The sequence below is a fragment of the Macaca thibetana genome, chromosome X, assembly GCF_024542745.1.
Source record: "Macaca thibetana thibetana isolate TM-01 chromosome X, ASM2454274v1, whole genome shotgun sequence".
Lineage (NCBI taxonomy): Eukaryota > Metazoa > Chordata > Mammalia > Primates > Cercopithecidae > Macaca > Macaca thibetana.
Genome location: NC_065598.1, coordinates 50,631,651 through 50,657,292, shown reverse-complemented (window position 1 = coordinate 50,657,292; position 25,642 = coordinate 50,631,651). Strand labels below are relative to the sequence as shown.

General features: G+C 37.6%; 1 protein-coding gene and 1 long non-coding RNA gene across 2 annotated transcripts in view; both read left to right on the top strand.

Moving 5' to 3' along the window:
* Nucleotides 1–25,642, top strand: part of NUDT11 (nudix hydrolase 11) — a 526,486-nt gene that overhangs the window by 390,643 nt on the left and 110,201 nt on the right. The gene's annotated exons all lie outside the window — the stretch shown is intronic.
* On the top strand, nt 21,918–24,145 carry LOC126946606 (uncharacterized). The gene is made up of 3 exons (XR_007722720.1): nt 21,918–22,002; nt 22,190–22,211; nt 24,105–24,145. It is a non-coding gene; the product is annotated as an uncharacterized LOC126946606 (long non-coding RNA).

Genomic DNA, 25,642 nt, shown 5'->3' with positions numbered 1-25,642 from the left:
TCAATCTCCCAAGATGGATCTAGGAAGAAATAGAAATCCTTAAAAAATGAATAACATCCAGTGAGATTGATCAGTCATAAAGAATCTCCCAAGCAAAAAATAGTCCAGGACCAGACTGAATCACGGCCAAATTCAACTTGACACATGAAGAATACCAGGTACCAATCCTACTGAAACTGTGCCAAAAACAAGAGGAGGATGAATCCTCCCTAACTCATTCTACAATTCCAGTATCACCCTGATCCAAAAGTCATACCAGGATGCAACAACAACAACAACACTACAGACCAATGTCCTTCATGAAGATAGATGCAAAAATCCTCAACAAAAGACTACTGAACAGAATCCAGCAGCATATCAAAAGCATAATACAAAAAAATGGACTTTATTCTATAGATGAAGGGTGATTCAACATATGAAAATCAATAATTGTGATTTGTGACTTAAATAAAATTAAAAGCAAAACCCAAATTATCATCTCAATAGATGAATAAAAAACACTTGATATAATTTAACATCCCTTCATGATATATACCCTCAACAGATTAGGCATAGGAGGAATATACCTCAAAATAATGAAAGCCATATGTGAAAACCCACAGTCAATATGACATTGAATAGGGAAAAGTTGAAAGTATTCTGCCTAAGAACTGGAACAATAAAAGAGTTCCCACTTTCACCCCTCCTATTCAACATGACACTGGAAGTCCTAGCCAGCACAATCAGACAAGAGAAAGAAATAAAAGGTATTCAAATTGGAAAAGACAATTGCGAAATATTTCTGTTTGCTGATAATATGATCTTCTGACTAGAAAACCCTAAAGATTCCTCCAAAAAACTGCTGGATTTGATAAATAAATGTGTTCAAGCTTCAGGATACAAAATCAACATACAAAATCAGTAGCATTTCTATACACCAATAACAATCAAGCTGAAAACCAAATCAAAAAGCTAATCCCATTTGCAATAGCTACAAAAAATAAAATACCTAAGAGTACATTTAACCAAAAGGGTGAAAAATTTCTACAAGGAAAACTGAAAAACATTGATGAAAGAAATTGTAGAGCAGATCCTCCCACTTAGTCTGCACTCCTGCTTGTGGGCCACAAAGAAGGCATCTAGACCTGTGCCTGCCAGCACCCCATCCCGGAACAAACACCACCTCCAGCGTGACTGCATACATGGCTGCCAGCAAGGGACCCCACCCCCATGCACCTGCATTGCCTCCACCACTGTGGTGAACGCCTGCAGAGAAGTAGGCACTCTGGCACCCACTAACATTCTGCTTCAGCTGCCACTACCACTGCTACTGGCATGTGCAAATGAGGACAGATCCTGTTCTCACCACATTATGAAATGCTTTGGCTGAAACCGCCCATTGGAGTGGAGTGACCAGCAGCCTGGGAGCACCTCAGCCTCCCCAGCACAGTGGATTCCTAACCTCAAGGATCTAGAGAAGAAAGTTGGGGCCCAATACAAGTCCCCCACAGTTAGAGCAACAGTCCAGAAGTTGGGAGCTGAGCATTGGCCCCGTAAAATCTTCCAGAAATAAAGCCAGTTGGTTGAATCCACCTTACGTCATAATAAAACCCCCAAGGTCATCAAATAGGATAAAAGAAAAAAAAAAACAATAAAATACCCATCCACAGGTCAGCAACCTGAAACATTGAAGGAAGATAAGCCCACAAAGATGAGAAAGAATCAGCTCAAGAACACTGATAACTCAAAAAGCCATTTTCCTCCAAATGATGTCATCACCTCTCCAGCAATGGTTCTAAACCAGGGTGAGATGGCTGAAATGGCAGAAAGAGAATTCAGAATATTAATTGGTATGAAGATAATGGAGCTACAGGAGTACATTGAAACCCAATGTAGGGAAGCTAAAAATCACGACAAAACAATACAGGAGCTGACAGACAAAATAAACAGTATAGGAAAGAATGAACTGACCTGATGGAGCTGAAAAATACACTACAAGAATTTCACAATGCAATAACAAGTATCAGTAGCACAATAGACTAAGCAGAGGAAAAAGCCTCAGAGCTTTAAGACTGGCTTTCTGAAATAAGACAGACAGAATAGAGAAAAAAGAATAGAAACAATGAACAAAACATCCAAGAAATGTGGAATTATGTAAATAGAACCAAAGTATGACTCACTGGTGTCCCTGAAAAAGATGGGGAGAATGGAACCAACCTGGAAAACGTATTTCATTATATCACCCATGAAAACTTCCCCAACATAGCTAGAGAGGCCATGACTCAAATTCAGAAAATGCCAAGAACCACAATAAAATACTTCAAAAGCAGACCATCCCCAAGACACATACTCATCAGATTTTCCAAGGTCCGAATGAAAGTAAAATTGTTAAAGGCAGCTAGAGAGAAAGGTCAGGTCACCTACAAAGGGAAGCACCTCAGACTAACAGCGGGCCTTTCAGCGGAAACCCTACAAGCCAGAAGAGATTGGGACCTATATTCAACATTCTTAAAGAAAAGAAATTCCAACCCAGAATTTCATATACAGCCTAACTAAGCTTCATAAGTGAAGGAGAAATAAGACCATATTCAGATAAGAAAATGCTGAGGGAATTTGTTACCACCAGACCTGCCTTACAAGAACTCCTGAAGGAAGCACTAAATATGGAAAGGAAAGACCATTATCAGCCACTACAAAAACAAACTGAAGTACACAAACCAGTGACACTATAAAGCAACCACATAAAGAAGTCTGCAAAATAACCAGCTAACATCATGATGACAGGATCAAATCTACACACATCAATACTAACCTTTAATGTAAATGAGCTAAATGCCCCAATGAAAAGGCATAGAGTGGCAAACTGGATAAAGAACACATTGGTGTACTGTCTTCAAGACACCCATCTCACATGCAATGACACAGGCTCAAAATAAAAGGATGGAGAAAAATATATCAAGCAAATGGAAAACAGGAAAAAAAAAACAATGGTTTCAATCCTAATTTCAGACAAAATAGACTTTAAGCCAACGATCAAAAAAGACAAAGTATGGCATTATCCAATGGTAAAGGGTTCAACACAACGAGACCTAATCATGCTAAATATGTATGCTCTCAACACAGGAGGAGATTCCCAGTTCTTAGAGATATTCAAAGAGACTTAAACTCCCACACAATGATAGTAGGAGACTTTAACACCCCACTGACAATATCAGACAGATCATCAAGACTGAAAATTAACAAGGGTATTTAGGACCTGAACTCAGATCAAATGGACCTGATAGACATCTACAGAACTCTCCAACCAGAAACAACAGAAAGTATGTTCTTCTTATCACCACATGGCACTTACTCTAAAATCAATCACATAATCAGAAAGAAAAAACTCCTCAGCATATTAAAAACAACTGAAATTGTAACAATCTCTTGGACTATAGGGCAATCAAATTAGAAATCAAGACTAAGGAGTTCACTTAAAACCATAAATTTACATGGAAATTAAATAACCTGCTCCTGAGTGACTTTTGGGTAAATAATGACATTAAGGCAAAATCAAGAAGCTGAGTTCAAGACCTGAATATCCTTGTTACTTTTCTGTCTCGTTGATCTGTCTAATATTAACAGTGGGATGTTAAAGTCTCCCACTATTATTGTGTGGGAGTCTAAGTCTCTTTGTAGGTCTCTAAGAACTTGCTTTATGAATCTGGGTGCTCCTGTATTGGGTGCATATATATTTAGGATAGTTAGCTCTTCTTGTTGCATTGATCCCTTTATCATTATGTAATGCCTTCTTTGACTTTTTTGATCTTTGTTAGTTTAAAGTCTGTTTTATCAGAGACTAGGATTGAAACCCCTGCTTTTTTATTTTTATTTTTATTTTTATTATTATTATTATTATTTTGCTTACCATTTGCTTGGTAAATCTTCCTCCATCCCTTCATTTTGAGCCTGTGTGTGTTTTTGCAAGTGAGATGGGTCATCTGAATACAGCACCCTGATGGGTCTTGACTCTTTCTCCAATTAGCCAGTCTGTGCCTTTTTATTGGGGCATTAAGCCAGTTTACATTTAAGGTTAATATTATTATGTGTGAATTTGATCCTGTCATTATGATGCTAGCTGATTATTTTTCCTATTAGTTAATGCAGTTTCTTTGTAGTGTTGATGGTCTTTACATTTTGGTTTGTTTTTGCAGTGACTGGTACCGGTTTTTCCTTTCCGTATCTAGTGCTTCCTTCAGGAGCTCTTATAAGGCAGGCCTGGTGGTGACAAAATCCCTCAGCATTTGCCTGTCTGTAAAAGATTTTATTTCTCCTTCACTGGATATCCTTGGCTGGATATGAAATCCTGGGTTGAAAATTCTTTTCTTTAAGAATGTCGAATATTGGCTTCTACTCTCTTCTGGCTTGTAGGGTTTCTGCAGAGAGAGCCGCTATTAGTCTGATGGGCTTCCCTTTGTGGGTAGCCTGACCTTTCTCTCTGGCTGCCCTTAACATTTTTTCCTTCATTTCAACTTTGGTGAATCTGACAACTATGTGTCTTGGGGTTGCTCCTCTCGAGGAGTATCTCTGTGGTTTTCTCTGTATTTTCTGAATTTGAATGTTGGCCTATCTTGCTAGGTTGAGGAAGTTCTCCTGGATAATATCCTGAAGAGTGTTTTCCAACTTGGTTCCATTCTCTCCATCACTTTCAGGTGCACCAGTCAAATGTAGGTTTGGTCTTTTCACATAGTCCCATATTTCATGGAGGCTTTGTTCATTCCTTTTCATTATTTTTTCTCTAATCTTTCTTCACACTTTATTTCATTAAGTTGATCTTCAATCTCTGATATCCTTTCTTCTGCTTGATCGATTTGGCTATTGATACTTGTGTATCCTTCATGAAGTTCTTGTGCTGTGTTTTTCAGCTCTATCAGGTCATTTATGTTTTTCTCTAGACTGGTTATTCTAGTTAGCAGTTCCTCTAATGTTTTATCAAGGTTCTTAGCTTCCTTGCATTGGGTTAGAACATGCTCCTTCAGCTTGGAAGAATTTGTTATTACCCACCTTCTGAAGCCTACTTCTGTCAATTCATCAAACTCATTCTCTGTCCAGTTTTGTTCTCTTGCTGGCGAGGAGTTGTGATCCTTTGGAGGGGAAGAGGCATTCTGATTTTTGGCATTTTCAACCTTTTTGTGCTGGATTTTCCTCATCTTCGTGGATTTATCTACCTTTGGTCTTTGCCATTGGTGACCTTTGGATGGAGTTTTTGCGTGGTTGTCCTTTTTTTTCCATATTGATGCTATTGTTCTGTTTCCCTTCTAACACTCAGGCCCCTTGTCTGCAGGTCTGCTGGGGTTTGCCTGGATATCACCAGCAGAGGCTGAAGAACAGCAAAGATTGCTGCCTGTTCCTTCCTCTGGAAACTTTGTCCCAGAGGGGCACCCACCAGATGCCAGGCAGAGCTCTCCTGTATGAGGTGTCTTTTGACCCCTGCTCAGAGGTGTCTCCCAGTCAGGAGGCTCAGGGGTCAGGGACGCACTTTAGGAGGCAGTCTGACCCTTAGCAGAGCTCAGGCGCTGTGCTGGGAGATCCACTGCTCTCTTCAGAGCCAGGAGGTAGGAACGTTTAAGTCTGCTGAAGCCGTGCTCACAGCCGCCCCTTCCCCCAGGTGCTCTGCCCCACGGAGATGGGAGTTTTATCTATAAGTCCCTGACTGGGGCTGCTGCCTTTGTTTCAGAGATGCCCTGCCTAGAGAGGAAGAATCTAGAGAGGCAGTCTGGCTACTGTGTCTTTGCAGCACTGTGGTGGGCTCCATCCAGTCCGAATTTCCCGGTGGCTTTGTTTACACTGTGAGGGGAAAACCGCCTACAAACCTCAGTAATGGCAGATGCCCCCTCCCCCACCAAGCTCAAGCATCTCAGGTTGATTTCAGACTGCTGTGCTGGCAGAAAGAACTTCAAGTCAGTGGATCTTAGTTTGCCGGGCTCCGTGGGGGTGGGACCCACTCAGCTAGACCACTTCTCCCTGGCTTCAGCCCCCTTTCCAGGGGAGTGAACGGTTCTGTCTCGCTGGTGATCCAGGTGCCACTGGGGTACCAAAAAAAATCTCCTGCAGCTAGCTTGGTGTCTGCCCAAACGACTGTCCAGTTTTGTGCTTGCAACCCAGGACCCTTGTGGTGTAGGCACCTGAGGGAATCTCCTGGTCTGTGGGTTGCAAAGACCACGGGAAAAGCATAGTATCTAGGCAAGATAGCATCATCCTTCATGGCAGGGTCCCTCAGGGCTTCCCTTGGCTAGGGGGGATTCCCCAACCCCTTGCACTTCCTGGGTGAGGTGACACCCCCCCTGCTTCTGCTTGCCCTCCATGGGCTGCACCCACTGTCTAACCAGTCCAAATGAAATGAACCAGGTACCTCAGTTGGAAATGCAAAAATCAGCTGCCTTCTGCATTGGTCTCTCTGGGAGTTGCAGACCGGAGCTGTTCCTATTCAGCCATCTTGCCTGTGAATCTATAAATATTTTTAAAGTACACAAAACAAACCTGGTTGACAGTTTTAAAACAGTGAAGGATAAAGGTGTGATTATATGAGAGCAATGCCCTACCACTTGTCTGCTGCACCTGATGTTCCTTTAATGGCATGATCTCACTTATTGATCTTTGTCATTTATTTTAACGACAAGAGAGGATTGAGTTTGTGTAAGTGCTAATTAGAGTGAACAAGCATAGAGGAGAGATATAAAATACAGGAGAGCAAAGAGATGAATGATAGAAGACATTTCCTGATAAGGTAGAGAAAAATGGGATCTGCTGCAGAGTTGTAGGGACTGGGCTTTGGTCAGAGTGGGAAAACCTATTCTATGCAGCAGGAAGGAGTGATAAGATGTTTCGAGTGAAATTAAATTCCTACGTCCAAGAGGATGTTGAGAGATTTTAGGAAACAAAGTAATATTTTAAGAGTGAAGGGGCAAACAGGAACCCATGGTCAAATGTTTGAGGAGAAAGGAACAGGCTCAGAAGAGTTCTTGCATACATTGAAAAGATTTGCTGACATATGATCCATATTGTCTGATTGTTCAGCATAGTGGAAAATCCACCTGCAGTTGGTGACCACAAATGTGGAGTGGAACCAGTATGCCGGTTGTGTGATTTTTATCCATGTGAGTGAGAAAGTCCCAATGAAGGTAAGAAAGAGGTGGATGTTTGGGTTCATTTAAGGTTCTGTGTTGCTGAGTGGGTATGACAGTGGGGAATAAGGAAGTGGGTATGACATGGAGAATAAAGAAGTTTTGTGTATTAGCAAGAGAGTGAGGGAAAAACAGAAGGGTGGAATTCTAGAGAAGATTTTCTCAAGCTGTTGAGGATAAAACATCAACAAAATAGTGAAGTGGGCAGCTGCAGATGCTGTTCCTTCACAGTAACACTGAGAAATAAGCAGAAGTTAGAACAAAGTTGTCAGAACTCTGGCAAACAGTTGAAGTCTTATAGCAACACAAACAAAATGTGGTGAATCAAAAAGAAAGCAAATATGAAATGATAGGAAATCTTTGTGGTGTTTTACTTCACATTGCCCTGCCCCCTCCATGGCTCTGTAGCCATCTTAAAGATGTCAGCCTGTGTTCCCAGTGTGATACTCTGATTCTAGACTCTGGAGGAAGCAGAACAGACCATACTCACAAATTATTCCATGTGTCTTTCCTAACCATCTGGGAGCTGCCTGAAGGAGTGACACAGGCAGTCATCTCTGTTTCACCTAATGTGGAGTCCACTCAGTGTGAGAAAGCAGCAGTCATTGCTGAAAAACATTGTTTGGATAACTAAAACCTGAAGCTTCCTTGGGCAAAATGCTATGATTGAGACATACAATAGACTGCCTAATGCCTCACAGGAAATGTCAGGGGGAGCCTGTTTGACAAGTGAGGGCATTGGTCAAGACTGAAGATGGATTACTACATCACAAAACGAGCTTATATTAAAAATATATATGAAACTCAAACTATTCATTAGCAAGAAAACAAATATCTGGATTGAAAAAATGGGCAAAGGACCAGAGTAGACATTTCTCAAAAGAAGACTTACAAATGGCCACCAGATATATCAAATAATACTCAACATCACTAATCATCAGAGAAATGCAGATCAAAAGTGCAGTGAGTTGTCACCTCATACATGTTAGAATACCTGTTATCAAAAAGATGAAAGATTAAATGCTGATACGAATGTGAAGAAAAGGGAACAATTGTATGCTGTTGATGGGAATGTGAATTAGTATAGCCATTTTGGAAAACAGTATGAAGGATCCACCCAAAAATAAAAATACAATTAGTGTATGATCCAGCAGTCCACTTCTGGATATATATCCAAAGAAATGGAGTCAGTATGTCAAAGACATGACTACATTGCCATGTTCATCGCATTATTACTCATAATAGCTGAGAAAAGAAAAGTTCATCACCCATCAACACATGAATACATTTTTAACTATATATAATTTAAATGAAACAGTATTCAGCCATAAAAAAAGAAGGAGGATTTTTCCATTGTGACAACGTGGATGAACCTAGAAGACAGTATATTAAGTGCAATAAGTCAAGCACAAAAGATAAATATGACGTGACATCACTTATATGTGTAATCTTAAAAAGTCAAACTCATAGAAGTGGAGAGAACAATGGTGGACTTGGGGTGGGTGTATGGGGAAAGGGGAAATGTTGGTCGAAGGGCACAAAATTTCAGTTAGACATGAGGATTAAGTTCTGGTGATCTATTGCATTGCATGGTAACTGTAGTGAATAATAATGTATTGTATTATTTGTATAATGTACTTAAAATTATTTAAGGACTGGATTTTAATGTTCTCATTACAAAGAAATAATAAGTATGTGAAGTTATGGATATTTAATTAGCCTGACTTGATCATTCAACAATATATTTCTGCAAAGAAATGTCACATTGTACCCCATGTATGTATACAATTTTAATTTTAAAATTAAAAATACTAAAAAAAATGTATAAATGGATTAAACTCTCCGACCAAAAGACGAAGATTGCCATAATGGATTTTTAAAAGCCATGATGAACTATATGCTTTCAACAGAAGACTCACTATAGATCTCAAAACACAAATAGATTGAAAGTGAAAGGAAGCAAAAAGTTATTTCATGCAAACAGTAAAGAAAAGAGAGCTGGGGGTAGCTATACTAATATTTGGCATTTTGGAACTGAGTAAAAAATTGTTACAAGAGACAGGGAAGGACATTACATAGTGATCAAAGGGTAAATTTACCTGGGAAATATGTCAGTGATAAACATAGGTGCATTTAACAACAGAGCCCCACGATGAATGAAGTAAAAATAGACTAATTTAAAAGGAAAAAATAGACAGTTCTAAAATCATAGTTGAAGGGTTCAAACCTTGTGTTCGGTTATGAAATGGAACATGAATAACAGCATAAGCCAACTAGATATAACAGATATATACAATCCACCCAGTTGCAGCACAATGCACAATATTCTCAAGTACATATGGAATATTCTCAAGTATAGGACATATGTTAAGCCACAAGACCTATGGCATAGGCCTGTGGTAGGTCTCAATGAATTTAAAAAGACTGAATTCATACACAGTGTCTTCTCTGACCACAATTGAGTGAAGATAGAAATCAATAACTGAAGGAAAGCTGTACAAATCACAAATATTTGGAAAGTAAACAACATACTCTGAGACAATGAATTAAGAGATCACAAGGCATATTAGAAAACACTTAAAAAGAAATGAAGATGAGGAAAAACAACATGATAAATAGTATAGGATGCAATGAAGTCAATGCTCAGAGGGAAGTTTATGTGATATGTAATGTAAATGCCTACATTATAAAAGAAAGATATCAAATGAACAATCTAGCTTTATACATTGAGAAGCTATAAAATGAAGAGAAAACTAAATCTAAAGCTAGTAGAAGGATGGAAATAACAAAGATTAGAGTGGAGAGAAATGAAATAGAAAGTTAAAAAAGAAAAAAAAAACAGAGTTGTAGCTCAACTCACAACTTAAGAAAAAGAGAAGACACAAATAACCATAAGCTGAAATGAAAGTGAGAACATTACTACAGACATTACAGAAATAAAAATGATTATAAGAGAACACTATGAACAATTGTATGTCAATAAATTAGATAACCTGGATTATATAGAGAAATTCCTAGAACCACATGGATTACTTAAACTGACTCACAGAGAACTAAAAATTCTCAAGAGACTTATAACAAGTACAGACATAGAATCAGTAATTAAAATCCTCCCAATAAGGAAAAGTTCAGGCAAAGATAGCTTCACTCATGAATTCTACCAAATATTTAAAACAGAATTAAAACCAGTCCTTTTAAAACTCTTCCAAGAATTAGAAGATGACAGAACAATTCTTAACTCACTCTAGAGGCCAGCCTGAATTATCCTAACACCAAAAGCAGATACATCTCAAAAGAGAAAACTATAGACCAATATCCCTTAATAATATGGATGAAAAAGTCAACAAGAGTAGCAAATTGAATCCAACGGAATATTAAAGGGAGTATATACCACGACTAAACTGAATGTGTTCCAGAAATTTAAGGGCATTTCAACATACAAAAATCGATCAATATAATGCACAACATTTATATAATGAAGAAGAAAAACAACATGATCATGTCAATGGATTCAGAGAATTCATTAAAAATCTATCATGCTTTTATAATAAAAACATACAGCAAACTAGGAAATAAAGGAAGCTTCCTCAATAGGATAAAGGACATTTATGACAGACTCACAGCTAGGATCATACTCAATGGTGAAAGACTGACTGCTTTCCCCTTAAGATTGGGAACAAGACAAGAATATTCAGTTTTGCCACTTCTATTCAACATAGTACTGGAAGTTCCAGGAAGAACAATCAGGTAAGGTATAAAAGTAAGTCATCGAAATTGCAAAAGGAAGTAAAATTATGTGTATTCACAGGTGATAAGATCTTATATAGAGATAGTCCTAAAGAGTCTACAAAAAAATGTAAAACAAATTCAGAAAAGTTGCAGGGTACAAGAAAAAAACACACAAAAGTTTAATGTCTGTATACCAGTATCAAAATCTGAAAAGGAAATTAGTAAACCAATTCTATTTAAAATAACATCCAAAAAATACAATATTTACAAATAAATTTAATCAGGATGGTGAAAGACTTGTACACTGAAAACAACAAAACATTGTTGAAAGTAACACAAGAAAACCTAAACAAATGGAAAGATATCTCATGTGTATGGTTTGGAAGACTTAAATATTGTTAAGGTGACAATACTACCCAAAGAGCAATCTACAGATTAAATGTAATAGCTATCAAAATATCAACAGGAATTTTTGCCAAAATGGAAAAACTAATCGTAAAATTCTCATGGAATTGTAAGTGTCCTCAAGTTCCCCAAAACAATCTTGAACAAAAAGAAAAAAAAATAGAAAACTTACATTCCCTGATTTCAAAACTTGTGATAACGCTACAGTAATCAAAATAGTGTGGTACCGGCATAGACATATAGATCAATAGACTAGAGTTGAGATTCCAGAAATAAACACATATATCTGTGGACAACTGATTTTTGAGAAGGGTGTCAAGTCCATTCAATTGAAAAAAAAAAATTCTCTTTAACAAATGATACTGGAACAACTGGATAGTTGCATGTAAAATAATGAAATTAGACTCCTACGTCACACCACATATAAAGGTTAATGGGAAAGGGACCAATAACCTACATAAAAGAGTTAAAACTATAACAATTTTAGAGGAAAACATATGGGTAAATATTCATGACCTTGGATTTGGTAAGGGATTCTCAAATATGATACAAAAAAGCAGGAGCAACAAAAGAAAAATAGATATATTGTATTTCATTAAAATTAAAACCTTTTGTGCATCAAAGGGCATTATCAAAGTGAATAGAAAATCTGTAAAATGGGAGAAAATATTTGCAAATTACACATTCCTGTAAGCATTTATTATCCAGAAGATGTAAAGAACTCCTGCAACTCAACAACAAACAAACAAGCAACCTAAATTTTTAAAATGACTTAGGATTTCCATAGACATTTTTCAAGGAAGATACAGAAACGACCCATATGCACATGATAAAAACTTAATATCATTAATCATTAGTGAAATGCAAGTTGAAAGCATAATGGGATATCTCTACACATTCTAGGAAGTCCATTTAAAAAAAAAAAAAAAAAAAAAAAAACAGGAAAATGACCAGTGTTGGTGAGGATTTGGAGAAATAGGGATGCTCATTCATTACTGGTGGGAGTGTAAAATGCAGCTGCTGTGGAAAAAATTTGAGTGGTTCCTCAAATAGGTAAACATACAATTATTTTATGATCCAGCAATTTCACTCCCAAGTAATCAGCAAAAAAAAAAAAAAAGTAAACAATGACAGATACTTGTATGCCAGTGTTCATTGTAGCGTTTTTCAAAAAAGCCAAAAGGTAGAAACCGATGTTCATCAGCAAATGAATGGTTAAATAAAATGTAGTGTACACATACAATGAAATATAATTCAACCATGGAAATAATGCACTTCTGATTGATACATGCTACAACATGGATGAAGCTTAAAAACAATTTGCCAAGTGAAATAAGCCAGACATAAAAGGACAAATATTTTATGATTCTACTGCTATGAAATCTCTAGAATGGGCAAATTGATAGAGATAGAAAGTAAATTTGTGGTTGCAAAAGACTAGGGGGAGAAGGCAATGGGGTGTTACTAATTAAATGAGTATGGAGTTTCTGCTTGGAGTGTTGGAAAAGTTTTGAAAATAGATAGTGGTGACGGTTGTACAGCATTGTGAATATTACTAATACTACAGAATGGTACACTTAAAAATTATAACCCAAATGCCTTTCAAAATGTTACTGGATAGGCAAACTGGTACATCTATACAATGAAATACTACTCAACAGTAATAGTAAACTATTTGATACACACAACACTTAGAACAATCTCAAAAAGCATTATGCTAAGTGAGAGAAGTCCATCTCAAATGGTCACATACTGTGTTATTCCATTTATGTAACTATTCATGAAGTGACAAGATCATACTGATTAAAAAGATATTGTTAGGTTCCAAAGGTTAGAGCTGGAGGGAGAGTTTGACTACAAAAGAGGAGCAACCAGAACTGTCTTTGTGATGTTGATGAAATGAAACACTTCTATATCATGATTGTGATGATGATTACACAAATATATACACATGATAACATCTCATAGACATATATGCCATAAGAAAGTACATATAGGAATGTGAAATCAGAATAAGATCTGTAAGTGGATTGATGGTATGGTGCCGTTGTGGATTTTCTGATTTTGTAACATACCAAGATTATGTGTCATGGTTATATTTTGAGGAAGCTGGGTGAAGGGTAAAGGTGAACTCTCTGTATTATTTTTTAAATTTTCTGTGAGTCTTAAATTATTTCAAGATAAATAATATATGAATATAAGAAAGGCAAGATTGCAAAGTGTTTGATAAAATACACTTGATGATGCTATTCAGGAAAGAGTAGGTAATGTCTTTGTCAAGGAAAGCAATGATAACTTGGACCTATAAATACCTACACAAGTTATTGTAACACTGTTTACTTCAGGAAATGAAGCTCTAATTGCGTTGACTATATGGTGCACAAAATGATTTTTGAAATGTGTACTACTATCTAATGGGGAGAGTGATAAGAAAAATCTAGTCTAACATAATAACTAAATTTCATTTTTAGTTTCAGATGAACAATTATCAGCCAAAATTCAGAATCCATCTAGTTTTTACATTTTGTTTTCAGGAGATGATTATTAACAAAAAAATACTTAGTAGACAACCTGGAAAATGACAGCAACATCAAAAGCCCGTTTGAAGCTAGATGGATGCCTTACCCATTGTGAAGGGCTTTGACACTTGGCCTGCCCCCTTTCTGTCTCTCTTTCATTGGCATCCATTCCCGAAAAAATGCTGCCAATCAGAACCAGCTATTACCTGGCATATGGGAGGCAAAAGCCCTGTCATAGAGACTCACACAACTGACATCTGGGCAAAGGTGTTGCATGGATTGTTTTTCCCATGGAAGGGTGGCACCGGTAAATTACTAAGAGACTTCTAAAAGTATTTCCTTGGGTATTGTCTCCTGGTCAATGATCACATAACATTTAGTAGATTTTTAAAATACAGAGACAACCAAGGAGGGCCATTTTCAATGTGGGCAGTAGTCTGAAGCAGCTCTGTGACTCAGATCTAGCCTCTCTTATCCGCAGACTGAGGCTAGTACAGCCTGCCCAGGGACCCACTCAGTGACTCAAGTGGGAGCCTTCCCGAGGACCTGGAAGAAGCCACCCCTGTATGTAACCAAACTAGACTTTCCATGTATGGGCCCTGAAATGGACTCTAATCCCAGCACCAGCCCTACTGACCAAGATCCTGAAAGCAGTCAAGTTCACCTAAAGACCACACAGGATTCATGCCCTTTTAGTCCCTTGTAACTGGCCTACCAACTATAGATCCTGCTTTATATTTGTGGTAAAAGGCATTGTCTTTCCATCTGTAGCAGTGATAGGATGTTTCCTGTTTACAATAACTTTCTGTAATAATGAATAGTAATAGGATTTAAAGCAGTGGTTTTAAGTTACCCGAGGCCTGAATGAGTTTGGGAACGTTCTGTGCAATCAGGCAGAAAGAAGAAGGCCTTCAGAAAGTTCCGCTGAGGACAAGTCCAGGGAAGGTGATTGCCAGTGGGCTTCTGTCCTGGTCACCATGCCCTATTTACCTGCTTGGTACTCCCTACTCATAACTCTTGGTGCTGCCAAGCCCTCTGAATATTGTCGCCACATCCCCCAAGAGAAAAGCTGATGAAATTTGACTCTTGAAATGCACAGATTTCTTGGAGATCCCTGGGAGGTCAATCATGAGAGTCAACTTGGGATTTTCCCCTAATTAGGGTTCAAAATTTAAAGTCCATGCTCACAGGCAGTAAGACGACAGAGATAAATGACATAGTCACCCCGTTTCAGATGTTAAAATGTCTAGGTAAGTTAGGCATGATTTGAGCCCACACAATCTTGTGACACAAAATGGAATTCCCAGGCCAGAGGGAGACATTTTGTTGATATATTATGATCATATCATTGACTGCGAATGCAGTCTCATTTTATTTTGGACTTTTTCTTACATTTATATCTTACTCATAAGGGCACTTTGAATTTCCAAGCATATAAGAATTTTTAGTTAGCTTTTTATCATTGACTTCTAGCACAATCACATGATCAGAAACATGCTATGTGATTTTATTCCTCTGAAATATATTGAGATTTGCTTTATGAACAAAATACGTAGGGTTAATTTTTGTAAATGTACCCTGTGTGCTTAAAATTAATGTATCTCCAGCATTTGTTCCCAAGATACAAAGATGATAGATGGATGGATATACAGATATGATGGAGATGGTTTACTATTAGGATATTCTACATCCAACTAATGTTTTGTTGCTTATTATATGAATTGCTGAAAGAAGGGTGTGAAGCCTCCCACTCTGCTTGTGTGTTACATCTTGTCATCATTTGTTTTTTAGGTTTTGCAGCCGAGACTGACCATGGGGAACCTTGGGAGCTCAGGAAGGAAGGAGGCCCAGAAGCAGGGACAGGGAGCTGGATTGGGGAGGATCAGAAATCAGAGGACCTGTGGTTGGGATGGCGCGTGAGGGGCTCAGGTTGGGGAGGGGGCATTGGAAGAATGGCAGCCTCACATAGGGTGACTGCTGTGAAGCACCACATGCGGGTGCCAGGGATTGGTGGAAAGCGAGTACAGAGCTTGGCGGTTGCTAAGGCAGGAGAAGGTTTGGGGAAAACCAGATCCCTGATGTCCCTCCAACTGCTCCTAGCATCCAGCTCACTTGCCCCGTGCATCCTGCTGCTTTGCTGATCTACTCATCCACTGACCTATAACTGAGCCTCCTCACAACGCTTGATAACTTGGTTTGATCCTGATACTTTCCCAGACTCTCTTCTCCTCCTAGACCTCCTCCTCCTCCCAGGTGCCCAACAGCCCCCTTCCTTCCTCTCCCCTTCCCTCTCCTTCCCTTCCCAACTGCCATTCATCCACCATCCTCATCCCCTTCCCTGCCTCCGGCCCTAACTCACCCCCACCTCCTTCCTGGCCACCTCAGGGCACGCTGAGAAGTCCAGGACATGGGCGTGCTGTGGCTGCTCTTTTGGGTCCTACTACTAGGTGTCCTAGCTACCGATCTGCCCATGTGAGCAGACCTGCCATGGTTTCTTCCTTGTCATTGGGCTGTGTCACGCTGTGGTATCCATCACAGTGTTTCATGGGGTCTTTGATGGGACTCAGTCCTCTCTGTAGACAGAGGACCTTGGGGCAGGTGTTCTGAGCAGATATCTGGCCAGGCTGTGCCCACACCTGTGCACATCAAGGTCAGCATGGTCCAAACACAGGAAAGGTTGATGGAATGGAAGCTTGAAAATAACTTGATAGAATAAAAAAAAAAAAAAAGGATTTATTAACATACTAAAACCATTGAATTGTATAATTTTGTGGTGGGAATTTTATGGTATGTGATTATATCTCAATAAATGTGTGTTTGGAAACATAAAGAACTCTTATTTACAAGGAGTCATAGGCATTAGACTCCTATTAAACACAGCCCTGAAAGCTAGTCTGTAAAAAGTGAAATGTCAGCCAGGCTCAGTGGCTCATGCTTGTAACCTCAGCACTTGGGAGGATGAGGTGGGCGGATCACTTCAACCCAAGAGTTGGAGACCAGCCTGGGCAACATAGCAAAACCCCCTCTCTACAAAATCATACAAAAATATTAGCTGGGCGTGGTGGCTCACATCTGTAGCACGGTTGGGAAGTTGAGGTGGGAGGATCGCTGGAGCCCAGGAGGCAGAGTTTGCAGTGAGCCGAGATCGCCCCACTGCACTTCAGCCTGGGCAACAGAGCAAGATCTTGCTTAAAAATAAATAAATAAAAGTGAATTGTCATTTGAGTTTTGTGTCATCTGGTTTGATGTCTTTTTAGGAACTTTTGAGTCATCTCTTCCTTCTGCTCTTAGAAACTGTCCCTAGGGAGTCTGTGTCCAACCACTGTGATGGGAGCCCCGAGAAGCCCATCATGCGAAAATAAATGGCTGCACCCTTCTGGAATGTTTATAATGGAGAAGTCACTATGAGTAATATGACCAGGATATGAATGAGTACTATATTGTCCTTTGTTTTGTAAAATGTGTCTTGTGCAGATCATTGATTTGCCGAAAGTCTTTAAAAGCAGAAAGTCTTTAAAGTCCTTAGGATTATCCAAATATAAAGAAATGAAAGGTATATACTTTGAAAGTTTTTACCCTCAAATTATAAAACCTCACCACCATTACCCGCACCCCCGCCGGGAGGGTGGAGAAGGGAGAGAGAGAGAGAGGAAAAGGGAATAGGAGAGGAGAGGAGAGGCGAGGGGAGGGGAGAGGAGGGGAGGGGAGGGGAGGAGACGAGAGGAGACGAGAGGAGAGGAGAGGAGAGGAGAGGAGAGAGGCTAAAAGCACCTTATAGAAATGAGAATATTTGTTTTGACTGACATGTACCGTCTGTCCTTTTTCTCCCTCCATCCTACCATCCTGCCTCTGAACTACTAATCTGTATTTTATAGTATTTCTTGTAATAGAATTATGTAATATATGTGTTGTTGTTCTGGATTCTGCAAGCCAGAAGAGTCATTTTAACATTGCTCCATATTGTTTTAAATATCAATAGCTTGGTTTTTTTTCACTGATGAGTAAAATTCCTTTGTGTGGATATACAACAGAGTGTTTATCCTCCACCTTGGAAGAGATACGAGGCTTGTTTTTCCCATTTGGTCTTTGCTTTCTAAACATAAACCCAGAAAATAGCACCTCTGCAAGATCTCCCTGTGTATCCTTGCATTTTGCAGCTTCATAATGAATTGGGAAAAATTCCAATTGACATTGTGTCTAAAATTGCCCAAATATATAGAACATGAATAATAATTATTTTAGAACTCTTGTTCAAAAGAAAAATTACGGACATGAGACAAGTGATTTTGCCAATTAGCACCAACATTTTATTATGAAAATGTTCATATACACTGCATTGACTTGTTAACATTTTAATAAACATTATTTAACATATATCTCTCCACCCTTCCATACCTCTAGCCATCCATCAGTCCATATCATTTCAGATATATTTTCAATTGAATTGCAAGCATCAATGTACTTCCTGCTGAATAGTTTAGCTGACTAACTAGAATTCAATATTTCCTTATAAATTTTTATTTTAATAAAAGTTACATAGACCAAAACATAAAAATCTTAATTGTAAGTTTACTAACTTTGAAAAGTACATATACCATCATAACCCAAACCCCTTTCAAGATCTACAATATTATGTCACTCTAGAAAGTAAACTCTCTCTCTTCCCAGTCAATCCCTTTCTCATCATAGGTTAATTTTACTTATTCTGGAATTTCATATGTGTGTGTGTGTGTGTGTGTGTATATATATATATATATATATATATGTAGATGAATGCATGTCATATGACTCTTTTGTGTCTGCCTTATTTTGTTCAGCACAATGTTTCTGAAATTATTCACGTTGTTGCATGGATCAATAATTCATTCCTTTTCATTTCTGACTCAGAATATGTTGAGTCCAACCTGTTGAATGTCTCTCTCTAGTTAATTCACCATTTTGAAAGAAACATTTAAAATTAAGATGTTGAGTTTTCAAGAACATACAGTTGAGTTCTGAAGAATCTGAATAGGACAGTTATCAGAAACAGTCTGAGCTTACTCAGGGGAAATCTTTGTTTTCATTCACATAAGACTCTAATGGAATTAACATCAAGAATCTTAGAGAAATCCCACACTATATGTGCCATTTTTATGATCTCCACCTTAGTTACTTTTAAGCACTAAAATTTGATACTTATTTCTGAATGAAGTTATCTCTTCATTGTATTTTTTGACTTATGCTGATTTTTAAATGGTAAAGATCCACTTAATCCCAGAGAAAAGTGTGATTCAGAGGGATTTTTGCACAGCATTAGACACAGGAGAGGGTAGGGCTCATAGTGAGCTAGAAACTGCATCCTACTTCAAGACATGTAATTAGGATGTTAGGTAATGCTTTTACTGATTAGCTAGATTTAAACATTTTACCACATATGTATATTTCAGAACATCATGTGGTACATGATAATGTACAATATTATATGTCAATTTAAAAATAAGCAAACGTTGAAGAAAAGATAAATAATTACAAAGACATCCCACATTCACGATGTCTAACAAAACTACCAACCATGCAAGAAACACGAAACTCGTAACTTGCAATCTTTCTTGAAGCAGTGGAATCCCCTGGTGATATCTGAGGGGATGTGGTTGCCTCTTAGGGGAGGTTTAGGGTTTCTAAGGATGATTCTTTGTGACTGAAATATTGTAATTCTCATTGAGCCTTCTCATTATTTCAAATATCATATTGTTCCAGGTAGTCAATTTTCTGCATGACTATTTTTATTTTGGGCCTGCCTTTTTTGGAATTCCTTGGAAGCCTATCATTTTTTAAAAGGAATTATATGGAAGTGCTGTTTTTATTATAATGGACAGGACCCCATTCCCCCTCGCCCCCGCTTTATACTTTCCCTTCCTGTACTCTGAGCTAACCCTTAGAGTCATCTCCTGCAGGGATTCTCAGCAGCATCAGCATCCCTGGAAACTTGCTAGAAATGCAGATTTTCAGACCTCACCCTGGACCTACTGAATCTGACACTCTGTGGGCAGGACTCAGCAACCTGTGTTTTAATAAAACTTTCAAGTGATTCAGCTGTGTGCTAAAGTTTGAGAGCCATGGACTCAGTGCAAACATTTTCATGTTTTTCTGTACTCATATATACATATAAAAGCTTTAGTAAAAGGATCATATTATGTGGACTTCTGTATCTTTTCCAACTCAGTGATAGTTGGTAGAAACTCCTACAAGCCATCAGACATAGCTCTAACTCACTTGAGTGAATGAATAGGTATGAGTCCAAGCCCATTCCCTGTTAATGGGCATTCACTTTGTTTCAGATTTTGGTAACCATGAACAATTATTCACCGGACATCCTTGTCCATATGTCCTTATATGTCTATACTTTCATCTCTATGGTATAGATTCCTAGGAGTGGAATTGCTGGATGAAGGGTGTACATATTTTAAATTTTAGTGGATTACTTTGCAAATGTGATCTAATAGTTGACATTTTATTCAGCTACTTTCAGAAATATTTAATGTCTATTTCTTTATAACTGATAATTGTGAAATTGGGGATTATGTTCTAATTTTCATTGTGCAAAGTAAGATAGTATGTTAAATTTTATGTGTTAAGTTGATAAAAGGTTAGAAGGAAGAAATCTCCTTTCTTGTTTTAATCTTCCTTTTTTTGCCATGGTCCTTCATTTCTGCTGTTTCTCAAATTCTTACTAATATAAGCATCTCATCCATGGAGATTTTTTAACATCTGCGGAGGATGCATATGTGAGACTGTGTGTGGGTGCTCTTGCTCTCTTCTATCCTTCTGATATGCTGTGCAGACGTGTTACTCGTAGCAACTGACTGAGGACAGTATAATCACTTTTTTCTTCGGTGGCTGCAAATTGTGTAACTGTTTGAGCCATGGAGTTTTTGCTTAAGTAGCTTGTTCCCAGCTGGATCTAAGCTGGGAAACTGATCATTATTGTTGCCTTCCTGAGGATTTCTACATTTGCCATTTTCTTTTGGAGAACTATCCTTGGTGTGAGTATATGAACTTACTGTAGAGATATACTCTTAATCATAAATAAAAAGAAATTATTTAAAACAATTCATGGTTTTGGACTTCATTATGAATATTGAGTTTCATAATGGTAATGATTTATTACCATTATGAAGTGGTAATAATGATTTATTAGCATGATAATTATTTATTTATATTTAATTAATTAAATATTAATAATTATTTAATTATTTTAAATTTATAATTATTTAATATTAAATATTTATTATTAAATAATTATTATGAAATGGTAAATGATTTATTAGCATGATAATTATGACAATATCAACCATTTACATTATAAAAATTAAATAGATTGGTGTTTGTTTAAGAGAATGCAAACAGATCTTTTGGTCAAAAATAAGTTTTTTACCTTTGTACTCTTTATCAGAAATAGATTATGAAGTATCACCACTTAAATAGGAAATCCTTTCTAAACTTTTCTGATTTATATTTCTATTGTATGGGTGGAAGGAAAGGAAAGCTTCCACTCTCCTCTCTAAAGGTTCACTGCAGAAATGAACTGACAATACACAGCTTAAGAGGATAAGAAAACCATACAAACTTATGAATGGACATAAACATAGAGAGCCATCCAAAATGTGAGACTGCAAGAAGGGCCAGAAGGTTGAAGCTTAAACAGCACCCTCGTCACTGGGGAAAGGGAGATGGAGATGTAGGCAATTTAGAGAGGCAGTAAATGATTTTTAGGGGAAATGAAACAGCCCAAGCAACAAACAAGTTGCCTGGGACAAAGTTCCTCTGAGATGTGAGGGAGGTGGTGACAAGTTGCAGGAAGGTGAGGGGCAGAACTGCACTTTGAACAAAGGTTGTCTTATGATGAAGATAAAGGCCCAGGTAATCTCTTGGAACTACTCTCAGAAGAATAAATGAAAAGTATATCTGGGCAAGGTAATGACTTTTAATTTTTTCTCTTCTCCAGTGATTAATCTTTCATGGTTATTTCATGAAATTCCTAGGAGGGGATTTTAAGACAATTATAGTTCTTCTGGAGGAACTTCCATTAATTAAAGAAAATTCATAAAAAGCTCCTCTCAGAGATTCCAAGACGGATCAGCAATATAGTGGGTGGGAGAAGGTCAGAAGGAGACCTCGGGTTCTAAGGCTTATTTCTGAGGCCTTACAATCTCCACTAATTCGAAGCAGTGAGTATGCCAAAGCATCATATTCTGGAGTATTGTCTTCTGAGAGTCAACACTATGAAGTTATTATGTTGAACTAAATAATTATTTTAATTTCCTTGGATTACAAGTTTTGCTATTTTATCATGAACTATAAATATTTCTTAATATGATTTGATATAAAATTTGATTTTCTTTCTTCCTGTTCCAGATAAGGCCTTCAGTATATCAAGGTAAGATTTTTAAGTGTCTATTTTCTTTTCAATATTTTCTCACACTAGTATTTCATGTGGGCTCAAATTCAACTGGGAGTAAATACAATAAATCCTTATATCTGGTTGACTTCTTACTTCTTGAAAATTTTACTCTTCCTGGGTTAAAGTCTAAATGACAACATTTGACTTAGTAACAACATAGATGGAGTTACCATTTATTGAGATAAGAGAGTAGGAGGAGGAAGAGATCATAAGAGTAGAGAGAATAGGATGAGTTTAGGTTATCACAGCAATATTTAGGAAGCAAGTGCTGATATGAATTTGAAGGGTGGCAGGAATACTTTTGCGTGACCTGGCTCTTGGAGAAATGGAAAGATGATTAAGACACTACCTGAGCCTAGAGAACAACCCAGATACTGCTGGGCAAAATGTGTATCATATTAGAGGTTTATAACATGTGTTTTGAGTGTTAAGTGAAGAGGGCCATTAATGCCAGTGTAGAATGTGTGGAAATGAATTTGATGTACAATGTGGAGAATGAATTCTGCACATTCTTCATAGACTGTGAAGATTACCTGTAGCAGTCTGTTGAGAGCTGTGCTGTCTGGCACATAGTAGGCCCTCAAAGACCAGGGTTGGTTACAGTGATTACAACATTGGTAGTATTGAGAAGAGTGACCTCAGGGCAGCAAAGCTCTTACAATGAGCAAATAGAAAAGAAGATTGCACTTTGGGGTCAGATGAGAGGATTAAATGCCTGGCAGTGGGGTCTGGAATTGTGGGCTGTGTTCTAAGTGTTTTATGTTCCACCTATAGGATGGGAGCTTCCTGCATGCTGTTCATGTCTATGGTGGGTGGTGACATTCTCATCTTGGGCATGAAAGGCTTGTCTTAGAGGGCTTGTGAGTCATCCAGATCCTGGAGAGACTAAGTGGTAAACCTGAGATTGTACCTAAGCTTGTTGGATTTCATACACCCCGTGACAGAAGTCCCTGCACTGGTTCTCAAGAAGGGCAGCCTGCTGGGCAGCAGAGAACACTGGAGGCTTTTGAGTAGCCAATCAGTTGATACTTTGAATGTTCCTTCTATGGAATTGCAAAGAGTGACTGGAAGTGAATCAAGCTTGCCAAAATGAGGGGCTTTTTTGAAGGGACCTATTTATTTGCCTTGCTAATTAGAGGATAGAAGAGTTATAGATAGGATATTTGATTTTCAGTGTGTTTCATCTCTGTTGATGGTAAAACTGTTTGAACTGATGGAATTTTCCAAGAAGAATAGTGGCTATTGATGGAGAGCAATCAGGCAGAGACTAAATATTTCCCAATATTTGGAAATTTTTCAAATAGGATTCTCATCGAAATAGGGTTGTTATTTTCATATTTCTTTTCTTAGACTCAAAAAGCAATTAACTAACTTGCTATCTTCAAGTGCAATAATAAAGCTAAAAAGTTATTTTATGATCATGGTGCCAGATAGTGTGTGATTGCAGCTAATACATTAGGGTAATTCAATTTTATGAGGTTTTCCTAATCTTAGAGATTGTTTTTATCTCCTTTTAGTTAATTTACAACCAGTTTCTGAGAAGATTAATGTCAAGAAGGAGAAGTCAGAACTTGTAGAAGAAATGTACATTTGGGAACAGAAGTTATCATTGTCTTTTCAATTTTTTAATTTTTCATGGTTTCATTTTAAATATCTCCCACCTCCCACAATTCTGTTATTTTCGTCCTTCCACTTTCACCTAGTGTCCTAGTTCATATGGTCTATAAACTGTCCACATTCAAAGTAAGCTTCATATATGTAAAGTACTGTTGTTTTCATTTGTGTTAGGAGTTACACAGTTCAAGATAGGTTTTTCTAGCACTGTAATTAGTATTTTTAAATTGTGGTTTTTATTACATATTTATATAGATCAGTGGATCAAAGAAACATCTTCAAAAAGTAAGAGGCAACACAAGATTCTCTCTGATGAAATGCTTAAGTATAAGGTAAAATCCCTTTTTTTTGCCTGTATTACACTTTAAAAACAGAGAGAAAAGTACTGAATAATTGTTAATGATTTAATATGTTTTATTGAAGGATAACATCAAAAACTTTGAAGGAAATAATAACATTTTGAATGATGTCATTCAAAGTACATGTTCCTGGTTGCAATTTGAGAGGGATCAGTATGTCAAAACTCTGAACTTGATAGGAATTTGGCTGCTTAATTGTACCATGATTTGATTTGGCTTTTGAACCTTTTTCTCCATTGGGTGAATTGAGCTCTACATTTTATCTTGCTGCCCACCACAGTAAAAGTGTGGGTGTCTCGGGGCTGAACCTTCTTCTGAACAATGATCTGGAATAAAAGTACTAATATCACAATGCCTTTTTATATTCAAGGGAATAGGAAGTGTGTTTTATTTTTACAATATAGGTAATTGTCACATCATTTGGCACTGCCCTTAAAGATATACAGAAAACAGAAAGCATATGAGTGATGAAGATATCTAGGCACATTGAACAGTCCCAGTCCCTACCCCACTTAGTGCTGAACAGAGAATATTTCAATGTGAATTGGGGGAAGTTTTTCTTCATGTACCATTTTTAAATATTCCATTAAGAAAAATTCAGTTGAGCTGTTTGACTTGAAAAATTTTGCATTGTCTCTACTTTCTCTTTGTCATCTACTCACTTATCCCATTATGTTGTAAGCAGGAATATCACGGGTGCCACAAAATGTTCATGCCTCATGGTGTTTCTTTGCTCTTCATTTATGCATGTGCTCAACATTTCTCCTATCCTCATACTGGACTAGCTACTTCCCCATGAAATATAGCAGTAACTGCGGGATAGGCATGGTTGCTGTTTCATCTTTTTAGCAGATCACTCGGTGCCTCTATTGAAATCCTGGTACATGTTTTGTTTCTATCCTATGTGCAAAAGTTGGAAGCAAAATTCTACAAAGAACTTGAAAGATATTATTTCAACGAATACCTCAGGAATTTCAGAGGTAAATGACACACATCTGTGATAAGACTTTCATTGCATCTTAGCTATGAGAACAAATATTTCATGTCTTAGAAGATTAAAATCACATGATATCCACATGGAATTCTTTGTTTGTGTAAATTAAGTCATTAGTGAGAATATTTTGCGTTAGGTTCAAACTGGCCTTAATGAGGCTGGTGTCAGGGAAGGGAAAGTGGAATCTGAAGTAGAGCAGGGACAGAAAGGAGGTACTCCGCTGAAGATCAAGAAGGAGCAGGTGGTGAAATGTTACAAATTATAGAACTCAGCTAAATGTAATTACTTGGTTTTCAAATTGTTAAACATTTTTACCTGTGGTAAAATATTCATAACATAATAATTACCATCTTAACTGTGTTTTAATGTAGAGTTCACTTGTGTTAAGTATATTCATGTGTTGTACAATTATTATTTCCTAAATGTCTTTTCTCAAACCT